Below are 15,388 nucleotides of genomic sequence, written 5' to 3'. Positions count from 1 at the left end.
TGGGCTGGGCTGGATCTCTAGGGCGGTGCTAATCTAGCGTTTGCCTGAGGCTATCCGGCAAATGCCTCTGTGCAGGGCTTGGGTGGGGTGGGTCCCCGGGGATCTACAGGGCGGGCAGAGCGTGCAGTTATGACTCCTCTCAGTTCTCTCCCTAGGGGCTCTGCCTCTCAGAGTCCCAGCAACCGCTGCAAACCTCAGAGGGAAAGCTGCCTTCGAATTCCGACCGAAGCCAGACAGTCCCGCTTCTCCCATTTGAGTCTGGGTCCCCAGAGATTTGCCCGGATCTGGAGCTCAGAGTCTGAAACTCCCTCCCGATGGAAAACAACAACCGCGCCTTCTGCCGCCAGCCCGCTCCGCGTGCACTCCGCACCTTAGTATTTCACTTCAGCACTGCACCTCCTCTGAGTCTGGGTATGATATTCTCTTTCCTCCTAGTTGTAGAATTTCCACTCAGCCAGCCTTCCTGTGGTTCTGGATGATGTCCATTCCGTCCTTTAGTTGTATTTCTGAAGTGGTTGTTCGAGGCAGTAATCTCCGGCGTTAACCTATGCCGCCATCTTGGTTTCTCCCAAAAGTAGTATATATTAATAAATACTACACACAGATATTTGTTAAAAGAAAAGTTAATAGCCTAAAATACTTTTATTACTTAACAAAAAGGAATAGTAATAAATGAAATAAATAAAAATAAAATAAATCAAGAGGATAGAAGAAGATAAACAAAATTAACTTAAGGAGGACCAGACAGGGAAAATATGTAAAAATCATAGGAGAAATTGTTAAATACAGAACCAGAAAAAGAGTAGAGTTAATAAATAAAGCCAAGAACTGGCCCTTTGAAAAAGCCAATAAAATAAACTATTTCTCTAATAACAACAATAACAGGTGGGTGGCTGGGTCGACATGGCTCAGTGTTCGAGCATCAACCTATGAACCAGGAGGTCATGGTTCGATTCCAGGTCAGGGTACATGCCTGGATTGCAGGCTTGGTCCCCAGCATGGGGCGTGCAGGAGGCAGCCGATCAATGATTCTCTCTCATCGTTGATGTTTCTATCTCTCTCTCTCCCTCTCCCTTCTTCTCTGAAATCAATAAAAACATATTTAATAAATAAATAAATAACAGGTGGGGGAAGAAATTTCTAATGTACACATTAGAAATAAAAAAGTGTGTGCCCAGCTAGTGTGGCTCAGTGGTTGAGAGAAGTGGGGGGCAAGAGCTGGATAGAGGGGGCAAAAGGGGGGAAATAGGGACATCCTATATAATAATAATAAAAGGATAATATGCAAATTGACTGAATGGCAGAATGACCGGTTGCTATGATGCGCACTGGCCACCAGGGCTCAATGCAGCAATGCAGGAGCTGCCCCCTGTTGGTCAGTGCACTTCCATATGGGGAGTGCCACTCAGCCAGAAGTTGGCGAAACTAAGGAGAAAATAAACAAGTGGGACTATCCTATCGAATAATAGACAAGCAGGGTAATTGACTGTACCTTTGCTATGCTTCCCATTGGCTAATCAGTGCAATATGCAAATTAACCGCCAACAAAGATGGTGACTAATTTGCATACTGTAGGCAGGGCGGGTCAGCACCATCCCATTTGCCCCACCGCCTTCCGGGCCTGCTATTTGCCACCCAGGGCAGTGGGGCGGAACGGCACCATCCTGCCTGCCCTGCCAGCTGTCTGCGACCCAGGGTGGCGGGCGTCCCGTGTGCGACCCGACCCAGGGCAGTTGGGCAGGGCAGCAGTGATCGGCCGGCCCACCCAGGTGTCCCGTGTGCAACCCGACCTGGGGTGGCGGGGCGGGACAGTGTGGCTCCTCTGTCACACCAGCGTCCTCATCACAGCTCCCTTGGGGGCCTAAGCCTTTAGTCGGACATCCCCCGAGGGCTCCCTGGCTGCCAGAAGGATGTCTGACTGCAAGCTTAGGCCTGATCCCCCAGGGAGTGGGCCTAAGTCAACAGGTGGACATCCCCCAAGGGGTCCTGGACTGCAAATGGGCGCAGGCCAGGCTGAGGGACCCCCTCCCCCGGAGTTCACAAATTTTTGTGCACCGGGCCTCTAGTATATCTAATATGCTGTCTGTCCGACTAGTAGCTATGATGCACATTGACCACCAGGGGGCAGACACTCAACACAGGAGCTGCCAAGCTGCAGTGACTTGGCAGCAGCGGTTCTCAGAGAGGAAGGAGCCTGATTCTTCACGGAGCCGCGTGATTCCACCTTCAGTCATGGGTTATGTTGTTGCTGGGGTACTGTCGGCCCTGAATCTGGTTTACTGCACACTTGCATTTGTGTTCCACATCCTGTACAACAGCAACTTTGCAGAGTGCCCTCTTGCACTTAGGGACCCCTCAGGGGATGCAGGAGAGCTGGTTTCGGCCCAATCCCTGCAGGCCATGCTGAGGGACCCCACCTGCTGGAGAGACCCTGTTCACTCCACAGATGCCCTTCAAGCCCCGGCGCCACCCCAGGTGCAGCCAGCCAGGGAGGGACCAAGGGAGGTTGGCTCCAGGGCATGTCTGGCCCATCTCGCCTAGCCTTGCCCCACTGGCCACCTTCTAATTAATTTCCTTTCAATGTGCACGAATCGTGCACCAGTTCACTAGTTGGTTAATAAAATTATATAGCTTTCAGGGGTACAATTCTACAATACATCATCTGTGTTCACCACCCCAACTCAAGTCTCCTTCTATCACCATTTATTCCCCCTTTTACCCTCTCCTACCTCCCCCAGAAGTTCTTAATTTTAATGGGGTCATATTTAAGATTCTGCTTTATGGTTAGCACTTTTTGTGTCTTAAGAAGATTTTCCCTCAATATCATGTAAATATTCTAATTATTTTCTAAAGCTTATTGTTTTGTTCACCAATTAGATCTAAATTTAAATAAAAAGTATTTTTGTATTCTATATATCAAGTAGGAGTCAGATGTCCATCTTTTCCACTATGGATAACTAGTTGTCTAGGCACCACCCATTGAAAAAACATCCTTTCCCCACTGCTTTACAGTGCCAGCTTTATTATAAATCATATGTCCATAAATGTGTGGATTTTATATGTGCACAATTATCTTGTCTGTTAGTAAAGATTGTTTTCTTAAAAAACTTTTTTAAAATATTTTTTTATTGATTTCAGAGAGGATGGGAGAGGGGGAGAGAGATAGAAACATCAATGATAAGAGAGAAACATTGATTAGCTGCCTCCTGCATGCCCCACACTGAGGATCAAGCCCACAAAGTGGGCATGTGCCCTGACCAGGAATTGAACCGTGACCTCCTGGTTCATGGATCAACACTCAACCACTGAACCACACCAGCCCAGCTAAAGACTGTTTTAATTCTTCCTTTTTGCTCAGTAGGCCTTCAACTTCTTTTTTCATGTCTTATTGCACTGGCTAGAAATCTAGTGTAATAATGAATAAAATACAAGGTCAGGCAAAAGTAGGTTTACAGTGGTGAGTATGTAAAACACGGAGTTTATTTTTGTATTATTACTTATTATTATATTATTTTCCATACCAACAACTGTAAACCTACTTTTGCCCCAGCCTGTACTGAGTGGAAATAGTTTTGTTCCTCACCTGAGGAAAAAAATATTCAACATCTTGCCTAGGGTTTGTCTTATTATTATATTATTTTCCATACCAAAATATTTTATTGATTTTTTTTTTTTAAAATATTTTATTCATTTTTTACAGAGAGGAAGGGAGAGAGATAGAGAGTTAGAAACATTGAGGAGAGAGAAACATTGATCAGCTGCCTCCTGCACATCTCCTACTGGGGATGCGCCCGCAACCCAGGTACATGCCCTTGACCGGAATCGAACCCAGGACCTTTCAGTCCGCAAGCCGGCGCTCTATCCACTGAGCCAAACCCATCAGGGCTTGTGTTTTTGTTTTCTTGTAGATTCCCTTAGATTTAGAGCATCTACCTTTATCTAGCATTTCAAATTTATTTTCCCAAGGTCTGCAGTATACCTTAAAGATTCTATAAATTTCCTGTGTTTCAATATTTATCTTTTCTTTTTGTGTTTCTCTTTTTTCCTTAGGTTAGCTAGTAGTTTATCTATTTGTTTCAAAGAGACAGGGTTTTCAGAGTAGATATATCTTTTTCTTTACTTCATTAATTTTTGCTTATCCTAACTCTTTATTCCTTATGTTTTGTTTCTTTTATTTTATTGTTCTTTTAAAATTAGGAATTTAATTGATTTATTTTTGCTTATACAAGTGTTTAAGACCAGGAAGTTGTCTTTGATCACTATTTAAAATGAACTTCATAGGTTCTTAAAGGTAATGTTTTCATTATCATTACTTTTTAGATATTCTGTCATTTTGATTGTATGTCCATTGTCTCCCGGAGTTGTTTAATATAAGGTTTTAAAATTTTTTGGTGGAAAGATGTTATTAAACATTTGTTCTCTACCTACCTCCTTGTTGAATTATATCATAACTCTATTTGTCTGTTTACTGATCTCCTCAACTAGAGTGTAAGCACCATGAAGGCAAGAGCCAATTCTGTGTTGTTCGCTGTTGTATCCACACCTGGCCTTGACCCTGACCCTTTGTAGGATTAAAAAAAAAAGTTGAGTGAATGAATGAATGAATGAGATAACAAAGATGTTATCCAGGGCAGTGGCCATGGAGAAAGAAAGGAGAGAACATTTGAAAATTTTATGGCCCAGTTTAAATGTCCAGTCCTCTCTGAGGCCTCTCCTTATCTCTCTAGTTAAAAATTGAGTATAGCGTCCCATGGCTGAACATCCTCTGATTTCTGTTTGTGCTTCATTTTTGGCACTTAACATTCCCTAACTCTTGTAGTAATTGTTTTGAATAACTTCTCTTTCCTGCCAGATTTTTACCTATATTTTATTCATGTCTCCCATAATAGACAGACCCTGCTTGGCACATATGTGTTTTGAATGAAAGAATGAGAGAATGATCTGAATATTTTCCAGTTCTAGGATGAGGGGAAGGGATCTCCATAAATTGGGTACCTGGATAAATTCCCTGTGACTCTGCCTTTGGGGGAGGAGCCCATCCTGCTTGAAAGTTTTCCAATCTCATTACAAATATTCTTTCTCCAGATGTATGAGCTTGCCATACTTCTTTCTGGAGTAAACAACTACAACAAAAACGACGTAAATAATGGGTTGATCTTTTTCCAGATTTAATAATCTCAAGTAAAAGCCTGCTATTACCTCACTGAATTATAATACAAAGCATTCCCCGGCACATTCGAGTTAAGTCAATAGAAATGACTTTGAATTTCCAAACTTTTCTACCTGGGGAAACCTGGTAATAGTGTTGAGCACACTCTGAGGAGGCACTTGGTTCCCAGCCAGTCTCTGCCCAGGTTGAGCCACTTATCTTTCCTCCTCATCCTCTCTCCTTCTCTGGTGTCTCTGGGAATAGGCCCAAGGGGAGGAGAAGGTAGCGTCTCACTGAAATGCTCAGTGCCCTATTAGTATTTGCTACTTAGAGATCTCAGAGGTTCCAAGTGTGGAAATCCCTGCAGGGAGCTTTCGTTCAGATCAATTAAGGTCAACCTGAGTTTTATTTTATTCTAAATGAGTCTCAGGAGGTTAGTTAGACAGATGCCTACAGGAACTCCCCAAATGACAGCCCAAAGAAGATCAGGGACACCTGGGATTTATTAAAAGTGAGAAAAGGGCACATGTCCAGGAGAAGTCCCCGTAGATCTTGTTCCCAGCATAATGAGTAACCTGGCAATTCCAGGGCCAACTCTCCCTGCTATGTAACTGAAAGACTGTCTCTGGAAGGCCCTCTATGCTCTTATCCTAAATCTTTCCTGTGCAGTCACTTCTGGATTAGTCAAGAGGAACCTGGTCTCTGACTTTGGGTCATCCTATTAATGTGCGCTTCTCTAATCTATCTCAACACCAGCAGTCAGATTAAATCCCGTTCTGGAAACAAGAACTTCATCTCATTATACTAGTACCCTGCATCACAGGTTGTTTACAATTAAACAACAAAATAAAACAATCAAAGTAATCGACAATAGATGAATTGTAAAATAAGGAACATGTATATAATAACATTTTATGCAGTCATCAAAATATTTATAAGTTGTTTACTCCATGAATACCTATAGTTTAAAGTGAAAAACCAGAATAAGAGTTTTATATATCATATGAAAATCACATTTAGACAAGGAATAAATGGGAAATACCGAAATAATAACCACGGAAGTACTATGAATAATATTCCCTAATGTTATTTTAAAAAAACTTTTCTATAGTTTTAATATCAAGTATTATGATGATAATCAGGGAAAAAATCACATTAAAATAGTGGTGGAGCCATTTAGCACAGAGTTATGATTTTCTAACCTAACACCAAAGAAAAATTACTCTCATTAATCATTAATTTGTTTCCTAGGGCTGCCATAACAAATTACCACAAACTGCACAATCTGTGTAGTTTAATAAAGAAATTTATTCTTTCACAATTCTGGAGGCTACACGTCCAGAGGGAGAGGCCCTGAGGGAAAATTCATTCCATGCCTCTCTCCTTGTGGTAGTTGCTAGAAATCCTTGGCATTCCTTGGATGGTAGACACTCCACCATTATATGGCCTTCTCCCAAATCTGTGTCCAAATTTCCCTCTTCCTATAAAGACGCCAGTCATTGGATAGGGATCCACCTAACCCAGTATGACTCCGTGTTGACTTGATTACATCTACAAAGACCCTATTGCCAAGTAAAGGCACATTCACAGAGAGCTTGCTGGGAGAATAAATACCTAGAACTCACTCTCTATTCTACCTCTCTGCTCCAGCCAGTGCCCCTCTTGTTAGAACCCAAATGGAACCCAAAGGGCAAGGAAGCCCATGATGGAGACCATCCTGATCATCCCCTGGAAACACTGAGTGTCTTCATATATTTGGGCTTTCCAGTTAGCACTCTCATGGAGAAGGAAACAAAAACAAACACCATCCTGACTCTCCAATCCCAATGCTTAGGTGAGCAAAATGAAAGTCCTAGTCAGATTCTGAAACCCTCAGCAGTTTCCAGGAAAGGGACTTAAGGAGAAAGTAGGGCCAGTTCCTCAGGAGCTGACATTTAAGGGGCCGCCAAATTCTATCCCAGACTGTCTATAACTAGCCTCTCACTCACTCTTCTATATCTCATTACTAAGGAAAACAACAACAGACCTTCCCTTCAGAGGCAAATGGCCACAACAGCATCTTTAAGGGGAGCTCCTCTCAGGTCCCATCTCAAAACATAGAGGGTCCTGAGACTGTATTTCCCACAAGCCTCCCCTCTGGTTTTCAGTTCTCAGAATGACCCTCCTAGTGGGCGGTCATGCTCTGATCATTAGCACAAGATGGGCGCGGGATAGGCAAGACCATTGGAGTGTAGGTCAGGCACATGTAGCTTTCAGAGTACAGGAAACGTGTGCGCAACAGGATGAAAATTTTCCACTTTTATTCCGCCCCCTCGCCCCCCCGCCACCCCCCCCACTGAGGTGCCCAATCTTTCTCCAGCACCTCTTATGATAGTCCTGGACCCAGCGTGGTCCCTGTGTCCGATGCCTGTGGTCCCTTGAGTCCACTGCACACGTCTCATCAGGTTTAGGGGAACAAGAAGCAGCCCAAGCACCAGGAAAGGTGCTTGAGCAAAACCGAACAGAAATTATTCCTGCAGCTTAGATAATTAGATTCGTGTAGTAGGTGGGGAGAAAAAATGTGAATGGGAGTAAGATAAGCAGTCAATTTCATAGCCAATCATAGTACAGAACTGATGTTACAGACCTGAAAAACTTGCCTTGTTACCATGGCAACAACACAGGGATGAAAATTCTGTTTCTTTCCGTTTCAAATCAACAATCACTGATAGAGGCCCACCAAGTAAGATCTGGATCTTGCTCTCAGAAATGAAATAAGGACAGTTGATCAATCCAGAACTCTATTGAACTACTGTGTAGGCAACATACTAGACACAAAGGCAAAACAATTTTTTTATAAAAGCTGCCCTTCCGCTTAAGCAATGTATTCTTTCTCTTTTTCTTCTTCTTTTTTAAATGTATTTTTATTAATTTCAGGAAGGGAGAGGGAGAGAGAGATAGAAATATTGATGAGAGAGAATCACTGATCAGCTGCCTCCTGCACACCCCACACCGGGGATTGAGCCTGCAACCTGTGCATGTGTCCTTGACCAGAATCGACCCCGAACTCTTCAGTCACAGGCTGTGGCTCTATACACTGAGCAGCCAGAGCTCAAGCAGTCTATTCTGACAGAAGTGATGGTTATTGTGATGTGTACTATGGGAACAAAATGCAAGGACTCCTAACCCAGACTGTTGAAATGGAGAGTCAAGGAAAGCTGCCTAAAGAAAGTGATGGGTGTGAATTTTAATCCTGAACTTTTGCAAAGAACTTTGACTCTCATTACTTGCATATGAAATTAAAATCCAGATGGATTATTAAAGAGCTACACATTTAAAAGAGTAAAAGTATTAAAAGAAAAAAAGAGAATAACAGTCACAAAGCTATCCTATATAATAAAACCCTAATATGCAAATTGACTGAACGACCAGTTGCTATGACATGCACGAACCACCATGGGACAGACGCTCAACACAGGAGCTGTCCCCTGGTGGTCAGTGCGCTCCCACAGGGGGAGCGCTGCTCAGCCAGAAGCTGGGCTCATGGCTGGTAAGCGCAATGGCAGTGGCGGGAGCATATTCTGCCTCCGCTGCAGGCAAGCAGTAAGGAGCGAGGGTCCCGGACTGTGAGAGCCTCCACTCCGGGCAGGCAGACATCCCCCAAGGGGCCCTGGACTGTGAGAGGGCACAGGCTGAACTGAGGGACACCCCCCAGTGCACAAATTTCATGTACTGGGCCTCTAGTGAAGTAATAAAGGAAAAGACTGATAACACTTACAACATAAAATTAGAAACTTATCAATAACAGAAGTAGCATAAACAAGGTTAAGGGACAAGAAAAATACAAGGAAGAAATGTGTATCATGCATGAGAGCAATCAACATCTAGACGTCTGTGCCCACCAGTCTAAAGAGGAAGCACATCTGTAATAGGCAAATAAGAGTTGGGTCTATTGTTACAACAGGCAAGATTGTGCAGTGTCCACCATGAGGAACCTGTGGCACATCTCAGTCAGAGGGGATTAAGAGGGGATTGTTTTGTGATTTGAACTTTTAGGTTTGGGAAGAGTCTGTCAGAAAGTGGGGCAATTCTGATTGAATATCTTATTATCTAGGAGATGGAGGAATCAAATGGATGAAGGTGCAATTGGTAAAGCAGCAGCAAGCCCTTATGTTGTTGGGAGAAAGTTCAACACCAAGAGCAAAGCCAAATTAACTGTTATAACTCTTGAGTGAAAAACTTTAAATATGAGGTATCTATTAATGGAATGGAATGAGAAAGGGAAAAACCTACCCTCAACATCCAGGCACTGATTTGACACAGCTATGCTATATGCTGTCCTCCTATTAGACATAAACAATCTCACAAGAACACCCACTTCAGACAAGATCATTGTACAACCCGCCGCCAAAAATGTCAAACATTTCCCTGTAACCTATTACTTTCCCTTTACCAATTACTGCTTTACATTTGCTCCAGTGTGTCCTCCCTATAGATAAAATTTATTAGCTATTCAATCACAGAGTTGCTCCTTCTTTTTGACAATACCAAAACCAGAACCTCTGCTTCCTTAGACCCTCCCCAAAATTATCCAACCAAAGCCCAAATCCCAGAATTAGTTCTTTCTAATATCCTCTTACTTAGATACCCCACAACTCCCCATGGTGTGTGTTCTCCCTTGTTATAATGAGTACCAGATCTCATTTGTTCAAATGCAGGTTTCCTTGTGACTGAAGGGCATTGACAGTAGCATAAATATAAAAGTAATCAATGATAAATTTCAATAAATATTTATTGAGCCTACATTAGATACAAGGTAATGTGTTAAGTTCTAGGGAGGATTTGAGCCAAGGAGCTTAGAATCTATTGAGGCTGCAAAATAAATATATTAATGAAGCACAAAATGTTTTCTAAGCAGAAGCAAAGGTTATATTATACTGAAGGAATCTAGACAACTTTATGAAGAGGTGTATTTTGAGATTTGTCTCAAAATAGAGGAGGGTTTATGATTTCTACATGTGTAAGCTAAGGCAAAAAAAATACTGTATTTATTTGCCTTTTTAAGCTATAACAACACTGTTTAAGTGCTCTAGAAATATTAGCCTTATTTATTCCCCATAACATCCACATTTTATATATGAAACTGAGAGAGGTTGTCATTAACCCAAGGTCAAACGACAAATAAGTGACAGAGCTCTGATTCAAACCCAAGTTTGCCTGACTCCAAAGCCCATGCTCTTAGCCATTCCAACAGAGCGAACCAGGCTTCGTGTAATGGCAGATCTGTCTTGATGTCTTCCAGTGTTGAAGTAACAGTTACAATTTAAGCCAATTAAATACTGGGCTCCATCAGTGTTATTAAAAAGAAGTAACCACACAAACTCAAACTAAAAAACAGGAAGAAAAGAAATAAATTGTTCAGTGGGAATAAGAATATTGTTTTTTTAAACTATATATTTTTTATTGTTGAAAGTATTACAGATGTCTCTCATTTCCTCCCACCTTTATCCCCTTCTTCCCAGTCCCTCCCCTCCCCCAGATCTTCACCTCCCTATTGCCTGTGTTCATGGACTATGCATATAAGTATACAAGTTCTTTGGTTTATTTCTTCTCGCCCCCACAATCTCCAAGAATAATACTTGGAAGAGTTCTAGGTACTTGAGGATATCAGTAACTACGGTACTTTCTAAGGTAAATTATTCTACCTAATTTACATTGACCAGCTAAAGGGAACAATTTACTTCTGGAGGTATTAGGTATCAACAGAGTAACTACAAAATGGTGGTCCACAAAACACATAATTATGAAAGAGAGAGGTGGTGCAATTTCAACCCAAATAAGGGCTTCAGTATCTTTTCAGGGTGTAATAGGCTTTAATGCAGGAGATAAGGTTTCTAAACGGTGTTACATGTTTAAGGGGATTTGTCAAATATACCCTAAATGAGCACTAAATCTAAGAAGCAGCAAGTAAAGTTTTACAACGAAATCTAAGTTGAATTTAAAGTTCATAACTTTAGCCCTATCCGGTTTGGATCAGTGGATAGAGCGTCGGCCTGCGTACTGAAGGGTCCCAGGTTCGATTCCGGCCAAGGGCACATGCCTGAGTTGTGGGCTCGGTCCCCAGTAGGGGACGTGCAGGAGGCAGCCAATCGATGATTCCCTCTTATCATTGATATTTCTATCTCTCTCTCCCTCTTCCTTCCTCTCTGAAATCAATAAAGAAATATATTAAAAAAATAATAAAGTTCATAACTTTATTGTTAAATATTAACTAAAACACAAGTTGTTGTGCTAACCCTCCCTAATACATGCACATGCAAGTGCCCCTCACCAAGTGTGCAATAGGTTAACTGGAAAATTCAGCATCTTTCCATTTTCTAGGGACTTTTGTCCTTAGTATGTAAACACAGATACATATCTTAATTCTTTTCTCATCTTTTCTCTTTCTTTCTTGTTATGTTTATTGTTTTTAAGAGAGAGAGGAAGGGAGAGGGATAGAAAGATTGATGAGAGAGAAACATTATTGATTGGCTGCTTTCTGCCTGCCCCCTTCTGGGGATGGAGCTCAAAACCTGGGCATGTTTTCCTGACCAGGGAATCAAACCCCCATCTCCAGGTTCCTGGGTTGACACTCGATGACTGAGCCACACTGGCCGGGCCATATCTTAATTCTTCAACAGCCATATGACATTGATAAATCCCTTAATATCTTTGGATCTGATTTCTTTAAAAAAAAAAAAAAAGACAGTAATCCTTCCCTACCAACATCTCATAATTATTGCAATGGATCCGAGAAGGTGATGGTAGATGACAAGAGGCATAAATTGTTTTATTCTGACTGTGTCTTTCCAACTAAATAAAAAAATTTCCTGAGAGCCAGACAGTCTTTCAATTTCTATGTCTCATCCTGTATCTAACACTCACTATCTCATCATACAGAGCAGGCATTTAATTGAGTCTGCTAACACTTCTCCCTGATGCCGAGGCTTTCTCTGGATTCAGAAGAAAACTCCCAGAAAACCAGTAGAGCAGAGCAGGATGAATTTCAAAGGGTTGGAAATGAAGGGTCCAAGGAAGCTAGCTGCTCAAGGATTTCTTAGTTTGGACACTGTTTAATTGGGACTAATTCATAGAATAATTCAAAGAATACTTCAAATTGCAAAGCATGTCATACTTTTCCAGAGGACAGTCACATATACTCAACAGTCTACTGTGACATAGTTTCTTCCAGGAATCAAAGTTCTAGGAAGTAGCTTAGACCTGCACTTCTTAAACATCAATGCACACTTCATAAAGTGCAAATTCTAGTAATTAGGTCTGGGGTGGGGCCAGATGACATACTTTTTAACGAACTCCCAGGCAGTTCTATCTGGTTAAAATTTAAGTGTTGGGGTGGGGGTGGGGGGTGGAGGAGACAATGAGAAGGGATGTGGCAGGAGATAAGATTGGAAAGGTGGCATAGGACCGAGATGTGAAGGACAGATACCATAGTGACACATCTGTAAGTGGTCACAGAGCAGTAAGTGGTCAAGTTTGGATTCAAACTGAAGTCGATTTAATTCTAAGGCCTGAGTTCTTAACTACAATACTGTGCTTGGTTTCCCTTTTGCCAAGATTGACCCTCCCAACCTTACATATCTCTATTATCTCCATAACCACAGCTCAAAATCATGAGTATCTACGAGCATTCACTGTACCTTCTCCCAAAAGAGTAGTGTGAACCTGAGGATCTCCAAGGAGAGGGGACTAACACATAGACCAGTGATTCCCAAAGTGGGCGCTACCGCCCCCTGGTGGGCGCTGCAGCGATGGGGGGTGGGGGGCGGTGATGGCCACGGGTGCATTTGGGGGCATATATCTTTCTGTTTAATTGCTATTAAAATTTTAAAAAAATTAATTTCCAGGGGGCGCTGAGTAATATTTTTTCTGAAAAGGGGGCGGTAGGCCAAATAAGTTTGGGAACCACTGACATAGAAGAGTTGCCAGACGGAGAGGCAGAGCCACATGGAGCAGGATTGCTCCCATTTGTGTAGTCTCTTGGTCTGTCTATACTTCCTGGTTGCATAGGTCAGTGGCCACAGGATGGGGCAGCCACCAGGAGAAAAAAGAGACAAAACTGTATACTTTGAGAACAGGAGGAAAGTAAGTGAAGTCTGACCTTCCAATCAGCTCATTCCAGATTGGCTGCACACAATGGTATCATCATGAAAGACAAGAACCAAGTCAAAAAACCATTGTATTAATACCCCTGTGATTATAAAGGAGGCCAATTAGCCTGAAATGAAAGAAAAATAAATATATGAAAAACATATCAACTGGACAAAGTTGTGACAACAAATTACAAACCTGTTGCCAATCATCAATACAATATTGAATATGAAAGGAAAAAGAAAGAAGGTGGCAAATGAGCTCGAGCTGATAAACAATGTTTTAGACATGCTATTTTCGGCTTTTGAGAAACATCAGTATTATAATCTTAAGGACTTGGTGGACATCACAAAACAGCCTGTGGTCTACCTGACGGAAATCTTAAAAGAAATTGGTATTCAGAATGTGAAAGGGGTCCACAAAAACACATGGGAGCTGAAGCCAGAGTATAGACATTATCAAGGAGAAGAAAAGAGGGATTAAGAAGACTCCAAGCCAGCATGCTAAAAGAACAACGAAGGGTGATGTGTTAAGCTTAGGGCATTGATACTTGAACTGGAGCACCATGTGTTATAGGGGCAAAATTTTATAAACAATAATTCTTGAAAGATTACTAAAGTGTTTTTTTTGGTGTTTTCTTTTTTGAGGAGAAATAACAAACTTATTTATAGACTTAACTTGTATTAAACTAGATTAATCATGATGGGGTTAGGAGTTGGGGGTTAAGAGGTTCTGTAATTAAAGCAAATCAAGGAAATAACTACCCATTGAGATAAATATTTTTCTGTATTATTCGTTTTCTTAACAGAACACTAGAATGCTGAGCTGCCCTGAAACACCTGGATCTTCTCCCCCTCCCTTTTGTTTTTGTGGTGACAGTGTCTGCCAGATGCAGTGTTCCCAGCACTTCTGTCATTTGAAGTTATGCTTTGGTATTTCTTCAAACCTGGTTTTTTGAGCTTAATTTTAGTTACCTTTTACCTCATCACACTATCTGCTTGAGTTTTTTAAACACTTAGAGTTTCTTAAAAACTTGTTAACTTTTCTATAGGATAGCTAATCTATGTGGTAGACTGGTGTTATTCCTGATTAATTTTTTGGAATTGCTTTCTCATTCAATACTAAAATATGGCTGTTGGTCATGGACAGAGACTCCCTTCAACCTGGGTTTCTACCTTCTTTTATTTCAGGACTCTCTAGTGAAAGGGCGAGGACTACGCCCTCCATCTTGCCCCAGGGTAAGGGCTACGCCCTCCATCTTGCCTTGCCCATGTGCTCAGCAAGGCTTCTTCCTGGAAGCCCAAGCCTCTGCTAGCCACACCCAGGACTTCTTTAAACTAACCAATGACAATCAAGGGAAGTCGCCATAGATATGACCACATCCTGTGTAACAAGACACCGACTTGCGCCTGGCCAATCGGCAGGGCCCACAGTCCTTTCTCCTCCCCTTACTCCAACCCCCCTATAAACCCTCTCTCCACACAGAGTTCTCTCTCTCTGCCACTTGGCTTACCTTTGAGTCGGTAAGGAGGGTAGGGGAGCCAAACCCGGGTTTGAAATAAAGACTCTTATGCTTTTGCATCGGACTCGGCTGGCTCCCTGGTCGGCTTTTGGGGATCCTGAAATCTGAGCATAACACTAGCTCTGATAAACATGCTTTTGACCACTGTGAGATTGAGAGGAAGGCTGATATACATCTGGCAAGATGTCACATTGTGAGGGCAGGAAGGCCAAATTTAATAGATGAGATTGTTAAACTCAGCCAGTACACGGATTTTAATTGTCAAAATGTATGTAATAAGATTATGGTTGCTGGGCAATGGCAAGATTTGAAATTACATGTTGCCACAGTAACTTCTAAAGAGATAAATCTTAAAAAATAAAAAAAAGGTTTGCTCTATTGTAAAAAAAAAAAAAATTCTGTAATTTTAACCAAGTGTAATGATAAGCAAGTTATCTTTTCTATCTGAAAAAAAAGGATTAAGCAGCTGCCATGTGGCTCTCATGGGGGTCGCCATCTTGAAACAGCAAAGGCCCGCCCCTCCCTCTGAATTAGCCATTAGCCAATCACAAAAGGAATGTCTACTGAGGCAGGATGGAATTTCAGAGGTG

This window comes from Myotis davidii, unplaced genomic scaffold (assembly GCF_000327345.1).
Source record: "Myotis davidii unplaced genomic scaffold, ASM32734v1 scaffold290, whole genome shotgun sequence".
Classification (NCBI taxonomy): Eukaryota; Metazoa; Chordata; class Mammalia; order Chiroptera; family Vespertilionidae; genus Myotis; species Myotis davidii.
The sequence above is the reverse complement of the archived record's forward strand: the minus strand, read 5'-3'. Positions refer to the sequence as shown.